Raw genomic sequence first — 6,000 nt, forward strand, 5'->3', positions numbered from 1 at the left:
AGAAGGATTTATATTTTGTCCTAGAAATAATAGGGAACCACTGAATTTATTGAGTAGGAGAGTAACATATCACTTTGTCAGCTGAACAGAAGTGAAATAATCAGATTGATTCTGTGGCTTCTTAAAATTGATATTATTTACAATCAATTGATTTTTGTCCCATGACTGCCTAAGTCATGATTCTTTGTCCCTGAACTTAATTCAGAAATTTACCTGGCCTTTAATGAGTTAAGTTTAGAAATCCAGTTCTCTTGTTAACTGCTGTTCTAGTCTTGTGTCAAGGAAATCTGTTACCCTTGAAGGAGGCAGGTAGACATCAGGGAGTCTGGTCTAGTATCTTTACTCCACCAACTATCCTTCAAGGATGTCTGGTTTGTTATCCAAAGAAGTGTGCTTTGCTCTCTCTGTCCTTGCAGATGTAGCTGCACTCAAAAAATGAACATTTCTTAGTCGCAGGAGGGAAGGAAGGGGTTGTTGCTAGCTCTCATTCCCAATTTCCATCCACTTATATTTTCTTTTATCTATGATGCTGGCCTTCCTATTTTCTGTACTCCTCCATACTATAAAAAGTGCTATTAACCTCATAATGAGGTCTTAGCTTTGCTAGGGAAACTGAGATTCTATTTATTGGTAAATTAATGCTTTATGAACTCATAAAGTCAAATAACTTTATTATCTTGCTGGGACCTAGGGGTGGGTCACATTTGAATTGTAAACCAATATTTGGGAATGTCACTGAATGATATATTTTGCTTTATTGGTGAATGATATGTTTTAGTTTCCTTCGTAATTGGATCACAATGTATGTTCAAGGATACATGACTGATTAGATTATGTATCCTAGAACAAGGGGTGGAGTGTGTTGGTAAGCAAAAATGGGCTCCTTAGCACTTAGTTCAACAAGTGCCCTTGAATAGTTTGGCTTTTGTTCCCGTTTGAGTAATTCATTGAGCCTTACTAGGTGTTAAGCCCCAGGCCCAAACCCCTATTAGGCATAAAACCTTAGTGGGTGTGGATTGGCAACTAAGGTGGGGCCCAAGGTGGGGCTAACTCCAGGGAGGGCCTAGTTTACGTGTCTGGGAGAGCAGAGGCTTTTAGACCACGTGGGTTTAAGTCTGCCTCTTTGTGACGATTCTAGGTCACGTGGGTGAGTCGCATGTGTGACTCACCCCTGACGCTGAAAAAGATATAAAAACCAGGGGTTGGCTGTCTGTTCCTTGGAGCTCTTTACCGCAGCAGTTGTGGCGCAAGACTCTGGGCCAGCCCTTGTTTTGAGCTCCTGGGCTGAACCTAGATGTTGGTAACTATGAATTGTATTGGGTCTGTCTGTTGATATTTGTACTTCGTTTGTAATTTGCTCTCAAGTTTAGGATGCTGGTTTTTTCCCCTGAACTAAGTGAATGATATTTGTGTGCTGAATTAAAGTAAGCTTGTCAACCCCTTTGACCTTGCTTTCCTTATTAAAGCAGATCAAAAGAACCTGTGCTTCCCCAGCGTGCCGGCAGCTTTCTGGGTGCTGGCTGTGGGTGGATCTTACACCCCCACAGAAGCTGCTAGCCAGATTGTTGAAACACCTTCTCTGTTGTCTTTGGTGTTTGTGGGTTGAGAAGTCCGGTAACTGCCACAGCTCACTGATGCAGGGCTCCAGCGCCTGTTCCGCCTAACTCCCAGTCTGGTTGGTCCTGCCACTGCCCACGCTGGGCTCTGCTCCCTGCTCCGCCTGCGATAGACCCCACCCAGCGACCATCCAGGCTGTCCTGGGCTGGATCCCTGCTTCCCTCTGCTATTTTGTGGGTTCTACAGTTCTAGAATTTGTTCAGAGCCATTTTTATAGGTTTTTGGAGGGACTTGGCAGGGAGCTCATGGAAGTCCCTGCTTTCCAGCCACCAATCTTGGCTCCACCCCCAAGCCTAAGATTTCTGATCTTCATTTTTCCACATTCAGCCACTCCTTTAAAGGACTGTTACATTGGTTATGCCGTTTCTGCTTTACTTCTCCCCCCCTTTTTAATTATTAGGTTTCTTGCATCTTTTAGGTCAGGGTTCATCAGGGCTGACTAGTTCTAACGTCATTTAAGTGGTAGACAGTCCTCTAGAAGACCTTGAGGACCTTCCTACCAAGGGGTGGGGTGTCGTGTGGTAGGAGCAATAGCTTAGTCCTTACACCCATGGGAATCAAGCTAGTTTTTCCTTAAAAGGTATTGAAATCCTACCGAGACATGATTGCCTCAGGAAACTAAAGGCTGAAGCTATTGACTTTTTCGTACCTGAGTAACAATAGCTAACATTTATGTAGCATCTTAAATTTATAATGTATCATATCCATTATATATATGAACTTTATACATGTAATATACACACCCATATTTGTTCAGTGATTTTCCATCATGTCCAACTCTTTGCGATGCCATTTGAGGTTTTCTTGGGAAAGATACTGGAATGGTTTGTCATCTCCTTCTTCAGCTCACTTTACAGATGAGGAAGCTGAGGCAGACAGGATTCAGCAACTTGCCCAGCATCATATAGCTAGTGTCTGAGGCCAGATTTGAACTCAGAAAGATGAATCTTCCTGACTTCAGGCCTGGCACTCCATCCAGTGTACCACCTCGCTGCCCTATACATATACATTCGCCATATATGTACACATACATTTACATATACAAGTACATATACATGCAGACCGCATTTATATTCAGTTGCCTTTTAAAATACTCTTCCATTATATCAAAAACATTAACTTGGCTCGTTAACATTTTATTTGATGAGGTACCCTTCATGTAGCAATACTAAAATCGACTAAACTATTTTTGGAGTTTATAATAAGGTAGATCAGTGAACTCTTTTGTGGATGAGCACCTAAGGAATGGCGAATAGTGAATTATATTCTCAACTGGTAGTCAAATTTTTTTTTAACTTTCCCATTTTTAAAAATTTTATTTAGTATTATATTTTTCCCCAGTTACATGTAAAAACAATTTTTAACATTCATTTTTAAAACTTGAAGTTCCAAATTCTCTCCCTCCCCCCCGTCCCCATTTCCCCTCAATGAGAAGGCAAGCAATTTGATATAGGTTATACATGCAAAACATATCCACAATAGTCATGTTGTGAAAGAAAACAGACAAAAAACTCAAGAAAAATAAAGTAAAAAATAAGTATGCTTTAATCTGTATTCAGACACCATCAGTTCTTTCTTTGGGTACGGATAGCATTTTTCATCATAGGTCCTTCAGAGATGTCTTGGATTTTTGTATTGCTGAGAATAGCTAAGTTGTTCACATCTGATCATCTTACAATATTGCTGTTACTTTGTACACAGTATGTTTCCCATTACATCAGCTCATACAAGTCTTTCCAGGTTTTTCTGAGAGCATCCCGCTCATCATTTCTTACAGTACAATAGTGTTCCATCATAATCACACACAACTTGTTTCAGCCATTCCCCAACTGATGTACATCCCCTCAATTTCTAATTCTTTGCCCCCAGAATAGAGCTGCTACAAATATTTTTGTACATATATGTCCTTTTCCTTTTTTTAAAATCTTTTGGAATACAGACCTAGTAGTGGTATTGCTAGGTCAAAGGGTATGCATGGTTTTATAGCCCTCTGGGCAGAGTTCCAAATTGTTCTATAGAATGGTAAATCAGTTCACAACTCCACCAAGAGTGCATTAATGTCTCATTTTTCCACATTCCCTCCAACATTTGTCATTTAGCTTTTCTACCCATTAGCCAGTCTAATAGGTATGAAGTAACACCTCAGAATTGTTTTAATTTGCACTGCCCCAATCAATCATGAGTTAGAGTATTTTTTCATATGGCTATAGATAGCTTTGATTACTTCATCTGAAAACTGACCATATTTTTTGATCATTTATCAATTGGGGAATAGCTTTTTTTTTAAAATAAATTTGACTGTCCTCTATGTTAGAGAAATTAGGCCTTTATCAGAGAAACCTGCTTCAAGATTTTTTTCAGTTACTATTGTGAACTGCATTTTTCTCCATCCTGTTTCCCCCATCCCCAGCTATTCTCTCTCCTTTCACCCTGTCCCTCCTCAAAGTGTTTTACTTCTAACTACCCCCTCTCCCAATCTGCCTTCCCCTCTATCAACGCCCCACTTCCTCTCCTTTCTTATAGAGTAAAATAGATTTCTATACTCAAATGAGTGTGTATGTTCCCTCTGAGCCAATTCTGATGAGTATGGTTCACTCACTTCCCCTTAACTCCCCCTCTTCTCCTCCACTTCCGTAAAAACTTTTTCTTGCCTTTTATGTGAGATAATTTAACCCATTGTACCTCTCCCTCTTTTCTCCCAGTACATTCCTCTCACACTTTTTTAGATATCATCCCTTCATATTCAGTTCATAGCTGTGCCCTCTATCTATATGTACTCCTTCTAATTACCTTGATGAGAAAGATCTTATGAATTATAAGTATCATCTTCCCATGTAAGAATGTGTTTACAAAGTCCCTTATGATTTACCTTTCCTATTGACCTTTTATATGCTTGAGTCTTGTATTGAAAAGCCAAATTTTCTATTTAGCCCTGGTCTTTTCATCAAGAATGCTTGAAAGTCCTCTATTTCATTGAATGTCCATTTCAAAAAAATTTTTAAAGGCAATACGGTAGAAAGCACCCAACTTGGAATCAGAACTGCATTCCCAGTTCTATCAATATCGTTTTAGGCTAACTTGTTTCCTCATCTATAAAACTGAAATGATGCTTATACAACCTACCTCAAATATCTGGAAAGGGGGTACTCTGTAAATTTTAGAGTTGTATAAATGTGTTATTACCAAAAAGATTTGCTGGAGATTTAATGTCAAGGGATAAAGGCTTAAATAAATTGAAATTCTATTATTTTATCATTATAAGGTTGGTGGCTTTCATCCTTAATTTGGTGTTGTGAAAATCTGTTATATTCTGTTAGTCACGGGGCATACATTAAAAATAAGTTTTCTTTTATAAGAACTTGATCTGGATTGCTCCAGAGTTACTTCCTCTGGTGTCTCTGATTTTCCAGTTGACAGATTAAAAGCTCCTTGAACTCCCCAGCCCCTAAATCTCCCCTGTGGCTAACCACATAGTATTTGGGGTTAAATCCACTACCATTTAATGAATCTAATAGATACATGACACCTTTCCTAAAGTACCTGATAATCAAATTTAAAACTAGAATGAATATCAAAGGTCATCTGGTCCAAAAGCCTCACATTACAAAGGAATCAATGAACATTTATTAAGTGCCAGTTGTGTACCAGGAACTGTACACAAAGGAAGAGACAAAGCCTAGAGATGAAGTGACTTACTTCACCCCTCACTCCAGAGTTTGTACAACTATGACTCCTTACACCATACCCATTCTAAATGAAATGAAATTAAAATTAATCCTTTTATTAAGGGGATATGTTCTGTGAAGTTTGGATTCAAAGGGCCACACTTGAGAACCTAGAATGCCACAGGTTCTCCACCCCTGGGTTAAATGATTCATTTACCTCTGCTTTCCCATATTTTGCAGTCCGTGTAGAAGCTACTGAAATATCTTGCTTTAAAAAATCTTTCCTAGGGCAAAAACAAGAAATGTAAGGTGGTCAGTAATCTGGACAATCTACCCTGGTCAATTTGGGAGTCAGCTATATTTTTGTAATAACTGTTTAGTAACAAAGGTGTGAAGAAACTTTAGTGCAATAAATCACTCATATGAAGTCATTCATCTAGTTTTCCAATCTCAGAAACCCCTCCCCTTAAATTCTTCCCCAGAGTTCATTTCCCATTCTCATTTTTAAAAAAAGAAATTTCACTTTTGTTTTTAAATGAAAAGCAGAACTTTAAGATGTTATGCTTAACAAAAACTCCAGTTTATCCATAAAATACATCATTCACTTCTGACATTTGGATGTTTGAACAATATTACTATTTACCTGGTAGCTTAGGATTGTACTTTGTAGAAATCGATAGCTGTTTTTTAACAAGGATAAATAAAAATGGGAAACTCA

This window comes from Trichosurus vulpecula, chromosome 3, assembly GCF_011100635.1.
Source record: "Trichosurus vulpecula isolate mTriVul1 chromosome 3, mTriVul1.pri, whole genome shotgun sequence".
Lineage (NCBI taxonomy): Eukaryota > Metazoa > Chordata > Mammalia > Diprotodontia > Phalangeridae > Trichosurus > Trichosurus vulpecula.